A 16,513-nucleotide genomic window follows, 5' to 3' on the forward strand; every position below is an offset into this window, starting at 1 on the left:
AGCATGGGGAAGTGACAGGATTCTCCTCAAGTGTATCTGATCTCAATACAGACATTGCAAACGTCCTTGTTCAATGAATGTGTAGCTCGGTGCTAGCTTCCATCAATAAGCGTCTGGCAGGCATCTGCCTGCAAAGCCTACACCCTTCTCAGAGTTGAGCTTATGGCCTATCGCTCCCACATCCTGATGCCTGTACGGTTCGCTTGCACAGCATTTCGTTCTACGCGGGACACTAGCAGACAGAGAACCACGTGACTGGCTTGTCAATCTCGCTCCTAGCACACAGCTGCCTCCAAGGCATGCACACTCCTTTGGGTTGAGCTTATGGCTTCAACCTCCCACATGCTGACCGCCTGTACCCTTTGCAGCCAAGGGATTTCGTTGGACACGGGATTCAAGCTTTGTGAGAGGCAAGTGTCTCTTAGCTCAATCCAGTGACTTCTGACGACTTCCTCCCTCAGACGGGTGGTACATACTAACTTCCAACCCTGAGTACCTAGTTGCAAGCTCTCTCTCAGGGGAACTTCCTTCTGTGCGATGAGCTGACTTGCCGTCCTTCCCAGTTCCACACTGCCTGCACATGGAGTTACGAACATCCTCACTAGACATGTTTGTCAGAAGCTCATGGGACTCAAGGGGCAAGCTGCAGGCCTCAATGGTGCTGTCACTCGGTGCAGTAGAGCAGTATAAACGCAACGTCCTGACTTCCAGTGCTGCTGCGTTCTCACGGCCATAAGAACGCAGCTAGTGGAAAGCTGCATTCGGAGCATGCTACCTTTGGAGAGTTGAGCTCAACGAAGGATCCTCCCGCCTCGGGTACCCCTGTGGGCGAGCGGCCAAAATCCTCATGTCAGGTGCAGACAGGTGGTGAGAAATGCGTGTGGAAGCCTCAGGCCTGTCCTCACGGCAATCTGAGTGGAATACAGCGATTGCCAACGTCCTTGTTCAATGAGAGTGTAGCTAGGTTCTAACTCCCCTGTATGAGTGGGGAGCAGACATCTGCCTCCTAGGCATACACGCTCCTGAGAGTTGAGCTTATGGCCTGTCCCTCCCACATCCTGCCTGCAGGTACACCTCGCTCATAACAGGCCTAGGCTCGCTGCATGACTGAAGTGTTATAAGAGGTAAGTGGAAAGTCTCGGCCCTCAAGACTAGTGCCTCCAAGCTCAATCCAGCGATTACCTAGTAATTCCTATGTTAGCCAGGTGTTACATCCTAAGTTCCATACGAGAGAAGCTAGCTGGACGTCTAGTCCCAAGGCAAATAACTTCTGAGAGTTTAGCTCACCCTCAGTCCCTCACAGTTGCACACTGCCTGCAAATGAGGTTCGAACATCAGCACCACAGCCGTTTCTCAGAGGCTTGTGAGACACAAGTGGAATCAGCCGACCTGGAGGGTGTCTCCAGCTGCAGTGGAGTGGTATTCTGGGTACCTCCTGGCTGAGAGTACTGCTACGTTCTCAGTGCCCTAAGAACGCAGCTAGTTGAAAGCGGGGCTGTAGGCATGCTTCCGTGTGCGAGCTGAGGTCAGGGCAGGACCCTCCCGCACCCTGCCTGGAGACATAGGTCCCAGCATCCTTTTGCAAGGCGTCGGAAGAGGTTGTGTGAAAAGCATGTGGAAGTGACAGGATTCTCCTCAAGTGTATCTGATCTCAATACAGACATTGCAAACATCCTTGTTCAATGAGAGTGTAGCTCGGTCCTAGCACCCATCAATAAGTGTCTTCCAGACATCTGGCTGCAAAGCATACACACTTCCGAGAGTTGAGCTTATGGACTGTCCCTCCCACATCCTGCCTGCAGGTACACCGCGCTCCTAACAGGCCTAGCCCCGATGCGTGACTGAAGTGTTGTGAGAGGTAAGTGGAAAGTCCCGGCCCACAAGACTAGTGCATCCAAGCTCAATCTAGCGGTTTCCTAGTATTTCAACTGTGTGAGCCAGGTGCTACATCCTAAGTGCCATACGAGAGAAGCTAGCTGAACGCCTTGTCCAAAAGCAACTTACTTCGGAGAGTTGAGCTCACCCGCAATCCCTCACAGTTGCACACTGCCTGCAGAATGAGTTTCGAACATCTGCACCAGAGCAGTTTGTCAGAGGCTTGTGAGACGCAAGTGGAATCAGCCGACCTGGAGGGTGTCTCCAGCTGCAGTGGAGTGGTATTCTGGGTACCTCCTGGCTTAGAGTACTGCTACGTTCTCAATGCCCTAAGAAAGCAGCTAGTTGAAAGCTGGCTTCTAGGCATGCTTCCTTGCGCGAGCTGAGGTGAGGGCAGGACCCACCCGCATCCTAACTGCCCCTAGGTATAGGTCGCAGCATCGTTATTTTAGGCGCCGGAAGAGGTTGTGTGAAAAGCATGTGGAAGTGACAGGATTCTCCTCAAGTGTATCTGATCTCAATACAGACATTGCAAACGTCCTTGTTCAATGAATGTGTAGCTCGGTGCTAGCTTCCATCAATAAGCGTCTGGCAGGCATCTGCCTGCAAAGCCTACACCCTTCTCAGAGTTGAGCTTATAGCCTATCGCTCCCACATCCTGATGCCTGTACGGTTCGCTTGCACAGCATTTCTTTCTACGCCGGACACTAGCAGACAGAGAACCACGTGACTGGCTTGTCAATCTCGCTCCTAGCACACAGCTGCCTCCAAGGCATGCACACTCCTTTGGGTTGAGCTTATGGCTTCAACCTCCCACATGCTGACCGCCTGTACCCTTTGCAGCCAAGGGATTTCGTTGGACACGGGATTCAAGCTTTGTGAGAGGCAAGTGTCTCTTAGCTCAATCCAGTGACTTCTGACGACTTCCTCCCTCAGACGGGTGGTACATACTAACTTCCAACCCTGAGTACCTAGTTGCAAGCTCTCTCTCAGGGGAACTTCCTTCTGTGCGATGAGCTGACTTGCCGTCCTTCCCAGTTCCACACTGCCTGCACATGGAGTTACGAACATCCTCACTAGACATGTTTGTCAGAAGCTCATGGGACTCAAGGGGCAAGCTGCAGGCCTCAATGGTGCTGTCACTCGGTGCAGTAGAGCAGTATAAACGCAACGTCCTGACTTCCAGTGCTGCTGCGTTCTCACGGCCATAAGAACGCAGCTAGTGGAAAGCTGCATTCGGAGCATGCTACCTTTGGAGAGTTGAGCTCAACGAAGGATCCTCCCGCCTCGGGTACCCCTGTGGGCGAGCGGCCAAAATCCTCATGTCAGGTGCAGACAGGTGGTGAGAAATGCGTGTGGAAGCCTCAGGCCTGTCCTCACGGCAATCTGAGTTGAATACAGCGATTGCCAACGTCCTTGTTCAATGAGAGTGTAGCTAGGTTCTAACTCCCCTGTATGAGTGGGGAGCAGACATCTGCCTCCTAGGCATACACGCTCCTGAGAGTTGAGCTTATGGCCTGTCCCTCCCACATCCTGCCTGCAGGTACACCTCGCTCATAACAGGCCTAGGCTCGCTGCATGACTGAAGTGTTATAAGAGGTAAGAGGAAAGTCTCGGCCCTCAAGACTAGTGCCTCCAAGCTCAATCCAGCGATTACCTAGTAATTCCTATGTTAGCCAGGTGTTACATCCTAAGTTCCATACGAGAGAAGCTAGCTGGACGTCTAGTCCCAAGGCAAATAACTTCTGAGAGTTTAGCTCACCCTCAGTCCCTCACAGTTGCACACTGCCTGCAAATGAGGTTCGAACATCAGCACCACAGCCGTTTCTCAGAGGCTTGTGAGACACAAGTGGAATCAGCCGACCTGGAGGGTGTCTCCAGCTGCAGTGGAGTGGTATTCTGGGTACCTCCTGGCTGAGAGTACTGCTACGTTCTCAGTGCCCTAAGAACGCAGCTAGTTGAAAGCGGGGCTGTAGGCATGCTTCCGTGTGCGAGCTGAGGTCAGGGCAGGACCCTCCCGCACCCTGCCTGGAGACATAGGTCCCAGCATCCTTTTGCAAGGCGTCGGAAGAGGTTGTGTGAAAAGCATGTGGAAGTGACAGGATTCTCCTCAAGTGTATCTGATCTCAATACAGACATTGCAAACATCCTTGTTCAATGAGAGTGTAGCTCGGTCCTAGCACCCATCAATAAGTGTCTTCCAGACATCTGGCTGCAAAGCATACACACTTCCGAGAGTTGAGCTTATGGACTGTCCCTCCCACATCCTGCCTGCAGGTACACCGCGCTCCTAACAGGCCTAGCCCCGATGCGTGACTGAAGTGTTGTGAGAGGTAAGTGGAAAGTCCCGGCCCACAAGACTAGTGCATCCAAGCTCAATCTAGCGGTTTCCTAGTATTTCAACTGTGTGAGCCAGGTGCTACATCCTAAGTGCCATACGAGAGAAGCTAGCTGAACGCCTTGTCCAAAAGCAACTTACTTCGGAGAGTTGAGCTCACCCGCAATCCCTCACAGTTGCACACTGCCTGCAGAATGAGTTTCGAACATCTGCACCAGAGCAGTTTGTCAGAGGCTTGTGAGACGCAAGTGGAATCAGCCGACCTGGAGGGTGTCTCCAGCTGCAGTGGAGTGGTATTCTGGGTACCTCCTGGCTTAGAGTACTGCTACGTTCTCAATGCCCTAAGAAAGCAGCTAGTTGAAAGCTGGCTTCTAGGCATGCTTCCTTGCGCGATCTGAGGTGAGGGCAGGACCCACCCGCATCCTAACTGCCCCTAGGTATAGGTCGCAGCATCGTTATTTTAGGCGCCGGAAGAGGTTGTGTGAAAAGCATGTGGAAGTGACAGGATTCTCCTCAAGTGTATCTGATCTCAATACAGACATTGCAAACGTCCTTGTTCAATGAATGTGTAGCTCGGTGCTAGCTTCCATCAATAAGCGTCTGGCAGGCATCTGCCTGCAAAGCCTACACCCTTCTCAGAGTTGAGCTTATATAGCCTATCGCTCCCACATCCTGATGCCTGTACGGTTCGCTTGCACAGCATTTCTTTCTACGCCGGACACTAGCAGACAGAGAACCACGTGACTGGCTTGTCAATCTCGCTCCTAGCACACAGCTGCCTCCAAGGCATGCACACTCCTTTGGGTTGAGCTTATGGCTTCAACCTCCCACATGCTGACCGCCTGTACCCTTTGCAGCCAAGGGATTTCGTTGGACACGGGATTCAAGCTTTGTGAGAGGCAAGTGTCTCTTAGCTCAATCCAGTGACTTCTGACGACTTCCTCCCTCAGATGGGTGGTACATACTAACTTCCAACCCTGAGTACCTAGTTGCAAGCTCTCTCTCAGGGGAACTTCCTTCTGTGCGATGAGCTGACTTGCCGTCCTTCCCAGTTCCACACTGCCTGCACATGGAGTTACGAACATCCTCACTAGACATGTTTGTCAGAAGCTCATGGGACTCAAGGGGCAAGCTGCAGGCCTCAATGGTGCTGTCACTCGGTGCAGTAGAGCAGTATAAACGCAACGTCCTGACTTCCAGTGCTGCTGCGTTCTCACGGCCATAAGAACGCAGCTAGTGGAAAGCTGCATTCGGAGCATGCTACCTTTGGAGAGTTGAGCTCAACGAAGGATCCTCCCGCCTCGGGTACCCCTGTGGGCGAGCGGCCAAAATCCTCATGTCAGGTGCAGACAGGTGGTGAGAAATGCGTGTGGAAGCCTCAGGCCTGTCCTCACGGCAATCTGAGTTGAATACAGCGATTGCCAACGTCCTTGTTCAATGAGAGTGTAGCTAGGTTCTAACTCCCCTGTATGAGTGGGGAGCAGACATCTGCCTCCTAGGCATACACGCTCCTGAGAGTTGAGCTTATGGCCTGTCCCTCCCACATCCTGCCTGCAGGTACACCTCGCTCATAACAGGCCTAGGCTCGCTGCATGACTGAAGTGTTATAAGAGGTAAGAGGAAAGTCTCGGCCCTCAAGACTAGTGCCTCCAAGCTCAATCCAGCGATTACCTAGTAATTCCTATGTTAGCCAGGTGTTACATCCTAAGTTCCATACGAGAGAAGCTAGCTGGACGTCTAGTCCCAAGGCAAATAACTTCTGAGAGTTTAGCTCACCCTCAGTCCCTCACAGTTGCACACTGCCTGCAAATGAGGTTCGAACATCAGCACCACAGCCGTTTCTCAGAGGCTTGTGAGACACAAGTGGAATCAGCCGACCTGGAGGGTGTCTCCAGCTGCAGTGGAGTGGTATTCTGGGTACCTCCTGGCTGAGAGTACTGCTACGTTCTCAGTGCCCTAAGAACGCAGCTAGTTGAAAGCGGGGCTGTAGGCATGCTTCCGTGTGCGAGCTGAGGTCAGGGCAGGACCCTCCCGCACCCTGCCTGGAGACATAGGTCCCAGCATCCTTTTGCAAGGCGTCGGAAGAGGTTGTGTGAAAAGCATGTGGAAGTGACAGGATTCTCCTCAAGTGTATCTGATCTCAATACAGACATTGCAAACATCCTTGTTCAATGAGAGTGTAGCTCGGTCCTAGCACCCATCAATAAGTGTCTTCCAGACATCTGGCTGCAAAGCATACACACTTCCGAGAGTTGAGCTTATGGACTGTCCCTCCCACATCCTGCCTGCAGGTACACCGCGCTCCTAACAGGCCAAGCCCCGATGCGTGACTGAAGTGTTGTGAGAGGTCAGTGGAAAGTCCCGGCCCACAAGACTAGTGCATCCAAGCTCAATCTAGCGGTTTCCTAGTATTTCAACTGTGTGAGCCAGGTGCTACATCCTAAGTGCCATACGAGAGAAGCTAGCTGAACGCCTTGTCCAAAAGCAACTTACTTCGGAGAGTTGAGATCACCCGCAATCCCTCACAGTTGCACACTGCCTGCAGAATGAGTTTCGAACATCTGCACCAGAGCAGTTTGTCAGAGGCTTGTGAGACGCAAGTGGAATCAGCCGACCTGGAGGGTGTCTCCAGCTGCAGTGGAGTGGTATTCTGGGTACCTCCTGGCTTAGAGTACTGCTACGTTCTCAATGCCCTAAGAAAGCAGCTAGTTGAAAGCTGGCTTCTAGGCATGCTTCCTTGCGCGAGCTGAGGTGAGGGCAGGACCCACCCGCATCCTAACTGCCCCTAGGTATAGGTCGCAGCATCGTTATTTTAGGCGCCGGAAGAGGTTGTGTGAAAAGCATGTGGAAGTGACAGGATTCTCCTCAAGTGTATCTGATCTCAATACAGACATTGCAAACGTCCTTGTTCAATGAATGTGTAGCTCGGTGCTAGCTTCCATCAATAAGCGTCTGGCAGGCATCTGCCTGCAAAGCCTACACCCTTCTCAGAGTTGAGCTTATAGCCTATCGCTCCCACATCCTGATGCCTGTACGGTTCGCTTGCACAGCATTTCTTTCTACGCCGGACACTAGCAGACAGAGAACCACGTGACTGGCTTGTCAATCTCGCTCCTAGCACACAGCTGCCTCCAAGGCATGCACACTCCTTTGGGTTGAGCTTATGGCTTCAACCTCCCACATGCTGACCGCCTGTACCCTTTGCAGCCAAGGGATTTCGTTGGACACGGGATTCAAGCTTTGTGAGAGGCAAGTGTCTCTTAGCTCAATCCAGTGACTTCTGACGACTTCCTCCCTCAGATGGGTGGTACATACTAACTTCCAACCCTGAGTACCTAGTTGCAAGCTCTCTCTCAGGGGAACTTCCTTCTGTGCGATGAGCTGACTTGCCGTCCTTCCCAGTTCCACACTGCCTGCACATGGAGTTACGAACATCCTCACTAGACATGTTTGTCAGAAGCTCATGGGACTCAAGGGGCAAGCTGCAGGCCTCAATGGTGCTGTCACTCGGTGCAGTAGAGCAGTATAAACGCAACGTCCTGACTTCCAGTGCTGCTGCGTTCTCACGGCCATAAGAACGCAGCTAGTGGAAAGCTGCATTCGGAGCATGCTACCTTTGGAGAGTTGAGCTCAACGAAGGATCCTCCCGCCTCGGGTACCCCTGTGGGCGAGCGGCCAAAATCCTCATGTCAGGTGCAGACAGGTGGTGAGAAATGCGTGTGGAAGCCTCAGGCCTGTCCTCACGGCAATCTGAGTTGAATACAGCGATTGCCAACGTCCTTGTTCAATGAGAGTGTAGCTAGGTTCTAACTCCCCTGTATGAGTGGGGAGCAGACATCTGCCTCCTAGGCATACACGCTCCTGAGAGTTGAGCTTATGGCCTGTCCCTCCCACATCCTGCCTACAGGTACACCTCGCTCATAACAGGCCTAGGCTCGCTGCATGACTGAAGTGTTATAAGAGGTAAGTGGAAAGTCTCGGCCCTCAAGACTAGTGCCTCCAAGCTCAATCCAGCGATTACCTAGTAATTCCTATGTTAGCCAGGTGTTACATCCTAAGTTCCATACGAGAGAAGCTAGCTGGACGTCTAGTCCCAAGGCAAATAACTTCTGAGAGTTTAGCTCACCCTCAGTCCCTCACAGTTGCACACTGCCTGCAATGAGGTTCGAACATCAGCACCACAGCCGTTTCTCAGAGGCTTGTGAGACACAAGTGGAATCAGCCGACCTGGAGGGTGTCTCCAGCTGCAGTGGAGTGGTATTCTGGGTACCTCCTGGCTGAGAGTACTGCTACGTTCTCAGTGCCCTAAGAACGCAGCTAGTTGAAAGCGGGGCTGTAGGCATGCTTCCGTGTGCGAGCTGAGGTCAGGGCAGGACCCTCCCGCACCCTGCCTGGAGACATAGGTCCCAGCATCCTTTTGCAAGGCGTCGGGAGAGGTTGTGTGAAAAGCATGGGGAAGTGACAGGATTCTCCTCAAGTGTATCTGATCTCAATACAGACATTGCAAACATCCTTGTTCAATGAGAGTGTATCTCGGTCCTAGCACCCATCAATAAGTGTCTTCCAGACATCTGGCTGCAAAGCATACACACTTCCGAGAGTTGAGCTTATGGACTGTCCCTCCCACATCCTGCCTGCAGGTACACCGCGCTCCTAACAGGCCTTGCCCCGATGCGTGACTGAAGTGTTGTGAGAGGTAAGTGGAAAGTCCCGGCCCACAAGACTAGTGCATCCAAGCTCAATCTAGCGGTTTCCTAGTATTTCAACTGTGTGAGCCAGGTGCTACATCCTAAGTGCCATACGAGAGAAGCTAGCTGAACGCCTTGTCCAAAAGCAACTTACTTCGGAGAGTTGAGCTCACTCTCAGTCCCTCACAGTTGCACACTGCATGCAGAATGAGTTTCGAACATCTGCACCAGAGCAGTTTGTCAGAGGCTTGTGAGACGCAAGTGGAATCAGCCGACCTGGAGGGTGTCTCCAGCTGCAGTGGAGTGGTATTCTGGGTACCTCCTGGCTTAGAGTACTGCTACGTTCTCAATGCCCTAAGAAAGCAGCTAGTTGAAAGCTGGCTTCTAGGCATGCTTCCTTGCGCGAGCTGAGGTGAGGGCAGGACCCACCCGCATCCTAACTGCCCCTAGGTATAGGTCGCAGCATCGTTAATTTAGGCGCCGGAAGAGGTTGTGTGAAAAGCATGTGGAAGTGACAGGATTCTCCTCAAGTGTATCTGATCTCAATACAGACATTGCAAACATCCTTGTTCAATGAGAGTGTAGCTCGGTCCTAGCACCCATCAATAAGTGTCTTCCAGACATCTGGCTGCAAAGCATACACACTTCCGAGAGTTGAGCTTATGGACTGTCCCTCCCACATCCTGCCTGCAGGTACACCGCGCTCCTAACAGGCCAAGCCCCGATGCGTGACTGAAGTGTTGTGAGAGGTCAGTGGAAAGTCCCGGCCCACAAGACTAGTGCATCCAAGCTCAATCTAGCGGTTTCCTAGTATTTCAACTGTGTGAGCCAGGTGCTACATCCTAAGTGCCATACGAGAGAAGCTAGCTGAACGCCTTGTCCAAAAGCAACTTACTTCGGAGAGTTGAGCTCACCCTCAGTCCCTCACAGTTGCACACTGCCTGCAGAATGAGTTTCGAACATCTGCACCAGAGCAGTTTGTCAGAGGCTTGTGAGACGCAAGTGGAATCAGCCGACCTGGAGGGTGTCTCCAGCTGCAGTGGAGTGGTATTCTGGGTACCTCCTGGCTTAGAGTACTGCTACGTTCTCAATGCCCTAAGAAAGCAGCTAGTTGAAAGCTGGCTTCTAGGCATGCTTCCTTGCGCGAGCTGAGGTGAGGGCAGGACCCACCCGCATCCTAACTGCCCCTAGGTATAGGTCGCAGCATCGTTATTTTAGGCGCCGGAAGAGGTTGTGTGAAAAGCATGTGGAAGTGACAGGATTCTCCTCAAGTGTATCTGATCTCAATACAGACATTGCAAACATCCTTGTTCAATGAGAGTGTAGCTCGGTCCTAGCACCCATCAATAAGTGTCTTCCAGACATCTGGCTGCAAAGCATACACACTTCCGAGAGTTGAGCTTATGGACTGTCCCTCCCACATCCTGCCTGCAGGTACACCGCGCTCCTAACAGGCCAAGCCCCGATGCGTGACTGAAGTGTTGTGAGAGGTCAGTGGAAATTCCCGGCCCACAAGACTAGTGCATCCAAGCTCAATCTAGCGGTTTCCTAGTATTTCAACTGTGTGAGCCAGGTGCTACATCCTAAGTGCCATACGAGAGAAGCTAGCTGAACGCCTTGTCCAAAAGCAACTTACTTCGGAGAGTTGAGCTCACCCTCAGTCCCTCACAGTTGCACACTGCCTGCAGAATGAGTTTCGAACATCTGCACCAGAGCAGTTTGTCAGAGGCTTGTGAGACGCAAGTGGAATCAGCCGACCTGGAGGGTGTCTCCAGCTGCAGTGGAGTGGTATTCTGGGTACTTCCTGGCTTAGAGTACTGCTACGTTCTCAATGCCCTAAGAAAGCAGCTAGTTGAAAGCTGGCTTCTAGGCATGCTTCCTTGCGCGAGCTGAGGTGAGGGCAGGACCCACCCGCATCCTAACTGCCCCTAGGTATAGGTCGCAGCATCGTTATTTTAGGCGCCGGAAGAGGTTGTGTGAAAAGCATGTGGAAGTGACAGGATTCTCCTCAAGTGTATCTGATCTCAATACAGACATTGCAAACGTCCTTGTTCAATGAATGTGTAGCTCGGTGCTAGCTTCCATCAATAAGCGTCTGGCAGGCATCTGCCTGCAAAGCCTACACCCTTCTCAGAGTTGAGCTTATGGCCTATCGCTCCCACATCCTGATGCCTGTACGGTTCGCTTGCACAGCATTTCGTTCTACGCGGGACACTAGCAGACAGAGAACCACGTGACTGGCTTGTCAATCTCGCTCCTAGCACACAGCTGCCTCCAAGGCATGCACACTCCTTTGGGTTGAGCTTATGGCTTCAACCTCCCACATGCTGACCGCCTGTACCCTTTGCAGCCAAGGGATTTCGTTGGACACGGGATTCAAGCTTTGTGAGAGGCAAGTGTCTCTTAGCTCAATCCAGTGACTTCTGACGACTTCCTCCCTCAGACGGGTGGTACATACTAACTTCCAACCCTGAGTACCTAGTTGCAAGCTCTCTCTCAGGGGAACTTCCTTCTGTGCGATGAGCTGACTTGCCGTCCTTCCCAGTTCCACACTGCCTGCACATGGAGTTACGAACATCCTCACTAGACATGTTTGTCAGAAGCTCATGGGACTCAAGGGGCAAGCTGCAGGCCTCAATGGTGCTGTCACTCGGTGCAGTAGAGCAGTATAAACGCAACGTCCTGACTTCCAGTGCTGCTGCGTTCTCACGGCCATAAGAACGCAGCTAGTGGAAAGCTGCATTCGGAGCATGCTACCTTTGGAGAGTTGAGCTCAACGAAGGATCCTCCCGCCTCGGGTACCCCTGTGGGCGAGCGGCCAAAATCCTCATGTCAGGTGCAGACAGGTGGTGAGAAATGCGTGTGGAAGCCTCAGGCCTGTCCTCACGGCAATCTGAGTTGAATACAGCGATTGCCAACGTCCTTGTTCAATGAGAGTGTAGCTAGGTTCTAACTCCCCTGTATGAGTGGGGAGCAGACATCTGCCTCCTAGGCATACACGCTCCTGAGAGTTGAGCTTATGGCCTGTCCCTCCCACATCCTGCCTGCAGGTACACCTCGCTCATAACAGGCCTAGGCTCGCTGCATGACTGAAGTGTTATAAGAGGTAAGTGGAAAGTCTCGGCCCTCAAGACTAGTGCCTCCAAGCTCAATCCAGCGATTACCTAGTAATTCCTATGTTAGCCAGGTGTTACATCCTAAGTTCCATACGAGAGAAGCTAGCTGGACGTCTAGTCCCAAGGCAAATAACTTCTGAGAGTTTAGCTCACCCTCAGTCCCTCACAGTTGCACACTGCCTGCAAATGAGGTTCGAACATCAGCACCACAGCCGTTTCTCAGAGGCTTGTGAGACACAAGTGGAATCAGCCGACCTGGAGGGTGTCTCCAGCTGCAGTGGAGTGGTATTCTGGGTACCTCCTGGCTGAGAGTACTGCTACGTTCTCAGTGCCCTAAGAACGCAGCTAGTTGAAAGCGGGGCTGTAGGCATGCTTCCGTGTGCGAGCTGAGGTCAGGGCAGGACCCTCCCGCACCCTGCCTGGAGACATAGGTCCCAGCATCCTTTTGCAAGGCGTCGGAAGAGGTTGTGTGAAAAGCATGTGGAAGTGACAGGATTCTCCTCAAGTGTATCTGATCTCAATACAGACATTGCAAACATCCTTGTTCAATGAGAGTGTAGCTCGGTCCTAGCACCCATCAATAAGTGTCTTCCAGACATCTGGCTGCAAAGCATACACACTTCCGAGAGTTGAGCTTATGGACTGTCCCTCCCACATCCTGCCTGCAGGTACACCGCGCTCCTAACAGGCCAAGCCCCGATGCGTGACTGAAGTGTTGTGAGAGGTCAGTGGAAAGTCCCGGCCCACAAGACTAGTGCATCCAAGCTCAATCTAGCGGTTTCCTAGTATTTCAACTGTGTGAGCCAGGTGCTACATCCTAAGTGCCATACGAGAGAAGCTAGCTGAACGCCTTGTCCAAAAGCAACTTACTTCGGAGAGTTGAGATCACCCGCAATCCCTCACAGTTGCACACTGCCTGCAGAATGAGTTTCGAACATCTGCACCAGAGCAGTTTGTCAGAGGCTTGTGAGACGCAAGTGGAATCAGCCGACCTGGAGGGTGTCTCCAGCTGCAGTGGAGTGGTATTCTGGGTACCTCCTGGCTTAGAGTACTGCTACGTTCTCAATGCCCTAAGAAAGCAGCTAGTTGAAAGCTGGCTTCTAGGCATGCTTCCTTGCGCGAGCTGAGGTGAGGGCAGGACCCACCCGCATCCTAACTGCCCCTAGGTATAGGTCGCAGCATCGTTATTTTAGGCGCCGGAAGAGGTTGTGTGAAAAGCATGTGGAAGTGACAGGATTCTCCTCAAGTGTATCTGATCTCAATACAGACATTGCAAACGTCCTTGTTCAATGAATGTGTAGCTCGGTGCTAGCTTCCATCAATAAGCGTCTGGCAGGCATCTGCCTGCAAAGCCTACACCCTTCTCAGAGTTGAGCTTATAGCCTATCGCTCCCACATCCTGATGCCTGTACGGTTCGCTTGCACAGCATTTCTTTCTACGCCGGACACTAGCAGACAGAGAACCACGTGACTGGCTTGTCAATCTCGCTCCTAGCACACAGCTGCCTCCAAGGCATGCACACTCCTTTGGGTTGAGCTTATGGCTTCAACCTCCCACATGCTGACCGCCTGTACCCTTTGCAGCCAAGGGATTTCGTTGGACACGGGATTCAAGCTTTGTGAGAGGCAAGTGTCTCTTAGCTCAATCCAGTGACTTCTGACGACTTCCTCCCTCAGATGGGTGGTACATACTAACTTCCAACCCTGAGTACCTAGTTGCAAGCTCTCTCTCAGGGGAACTTCCTTCTGTGCGATGAGCTGACTTGCCGTCCTTCCCAGTTCCACACTGCCTGCACATGGAGTTACGAACATCCTCACTAGACATGTTTGTCAGAAGCTCATGGGACTCAAGGGGCAAGCTGCAGGCCTCAATGGTGCTGTCACTCGGTGCAGTAGAGCAGTATAAACGCAACGTCCTGACTTCCAGTGCTGCTGCGTTCTCACGGCCATAAGAACGCAGCTAGTGGAAAGCTGCATTCGGAGCATGCTACCTTTGGAGAGTTGAGCTCAACGAAGGATCCTCCCGCCTCGGGTACCCCTGTGGGCGAGCGGCCAAAATCCTCATGTCAGGTGCAGACAGGTGGTGAGAAATGCGTGTGGAAGCCTCAGGCCTGTCCTCACGGCAATCTGAGTTGAATACAGCGATTGCCAACGTCCTTGTTCAATGAGAGTGTAGCTAGGTTCTAACTCCCCTGTATGAGTGGGGAGCAGACATCTGCCTCCTAGGCATACACGCTCCTGAGAGTTGAGCTTATGGCCTGTCCCTCCCACATCCTGCCTGCAGGTACACCTCGCTCATAACAGGCCTAGGCTCGCTGCATGACTGAAGTGTTATAAGAGGTAAGTGGAAAGTCTCGGCCCTCAAGACTAGTGCCTCCAAGCTCAATCCAGCGATTACCTAGTAATTCCTATGTTAGCCAGGTGTTACATCCTAAGTTCCATACGAGAGAAGCTAGCTGGACGTCTAGTCCCAAGGCAAATAACTTCTGAGAGTTTAGCTCACCCTCAGTCCCTCACAGTTGCACACTGCCTGCAATGAGGTTCGAACATCAGCACCACAGCCGTTTCTCAGAGGCTTGTGAGACACAAGTGGAATCAGCCGACCTGGAGGGTGTCTCCAGCTGCAGTGGAGTGGTATTCTGGGTACCTCCTGGCTGAGAGTACTGCTACGTTCTCAGTGCCCTAAGAACGCAGCTAGTTGAAAGCGGGGCTGTAGGCATGCTTCCGTGTGCGAGCTGAGGTCAGGGCAGGACCCTCCCGCACCCTGCCTGGAGACATAGGTCCCAGCATCCTTTTGCAAGGCGTCGGGAGAGGTTGTGTGAAAAGCATGGGGAAGTGACAGGATTCTCCTCAAGTGTATCTGATCTCAATACAGACATTGCAAACATCCTTGTTCAATGAGAGTGTATCTCGGTCCTAGCACCCATCAATAAGTGTCTTCCAGACATCTGGCTGCAAAGCATACACACTTCCGAGAGTTGAGCTTATGGACTGTCCCTCCCACATCCTGCCTGCAGGTACACCGCGCTCCTAACAGGCCTTGCCCCGATGCGTGACTGAAGTGTTGTGAGAGGTAAGTGGAAAGTCCCGGCCCACAAGACTAGTGCATCCAAGCTCAATCTAGCGGTTTCCTAGTATTTCAACTGTGTGAGCCAGGTGCTACATCCTAAGTGCCATACGAGAGAAGCTAGCTGAACGCCTTGTCCAAAAGCAACTTACTTCGGAGAGTTGAGCTCACTCTCAGTCCCTCACAGTTGCACACTGCATGCAGAATGAGTTTCGAACATCTGCACCAGAGCAGTTTGTCAGAGGCTTGTGAGACGCAAGTGGAATCAGCCGACCTGGAGGGTGTCTCCAGCTGCAGTGGAGTGGTATTCTGGGTACCTCCTGGCTTAGAGTACTGCTACGTTCTCAATGCCCTAAGAAAGCAGCTAGTTGAAAGCTGGCTTCTAGGCATGCTTCCTTGCGCGAGCTGAGGTGAGGGCAGGACCCACCCGCATCCTAACTGCCCCTAGGTATAGGTCGCAGCATCGTTAATTTAGGCGCCGGAAGAGGTTGTGTGAAAAGCATGTGGAAGTGACAGGATTCTCCTCAAGTGTATCTGATCTCAATACAGACATTGCAAACATCCTTGTTCAATGAGAGTGTAGCTCGGTCCTAGCACCCATCAATAAGTGTCTTCCAGACATCTGGCTGCAAAGCATACACACTTCCGAGAGTTGAGCTTATGGACTGTCCCTCCCACATCCTGCCTGCAGGTACACCGCGCTCCTAACAGGCCAAGCCCCGATGCGTGACTGAAGTGTTGTGAGAGGTCAGTGGAAAGTCCCGGCCCACAAGACTAGTGCATCCAAGCTCAATCTAGCGGTTTCCTAGTATTTCAACTGTGTGAGCCAGGTGCTACATCCTAAGTGCCATACGAGAGAAGCTAGCTGAACGCCTTGTCCAAAAGCAACTTACTTCGGAGAGTTGAGCTCACCCTCAGTCCCTCACAGTTGCACACTGCCTGCAGAATGAGTTTCGAACATCTGCACCAGAGCAGTTTGTCAGAGGCTTGTGAGACGCAAGTGGAATCAGCCGACCTGGAGGGTGTCTCCAGCTGCAGTGGAGTGGTATTCTGGGTACCTCCTGGCTTAGAGTACTGCTACGTTCTCAATGCCCTAAGAAAGCAGCTAGTTGAAAGCTGGCTTCTAGGCATGCTTCCTTGCGCGAGCTGAGGTGAGGGCAGGACCCACCCGCATCCTAACTGCCCCTAGGTATAGGTCGCAGCATCGTTATTTTAGGCGCCGGAAGAGGTTGTGTGAAAAGCATGTGGAAGTGACAGGATTCTCCTCAAGTGTATCTGATCTCAATACAGACATTGCAAACATCCTTGTTCAATGAGAGTGTAGCTCGGTCCTAGCACCCATCAATAAGTGTCTTCCAGACATCTGGCTGCAAAGCATACACACTTCCGAGAGTTGAGCTTATGGACTGTCCCTCCCACATCCTGCCTG

Source organism: Vulpes vulpes, chromosome 11, assembly GCF_048418805.1.
Source record: "Vulpes vulpes isolate BD-2025 chromosome 11, VulVul3, whole genome shotgun sequence".
Classification (NCBI taxonomy): domain Eukaryota; kingdom Metazoa; phylum Chordata; class Mammalia; order Carnivora; family Canidae; genus Vulpes; species Vulpes vulpes.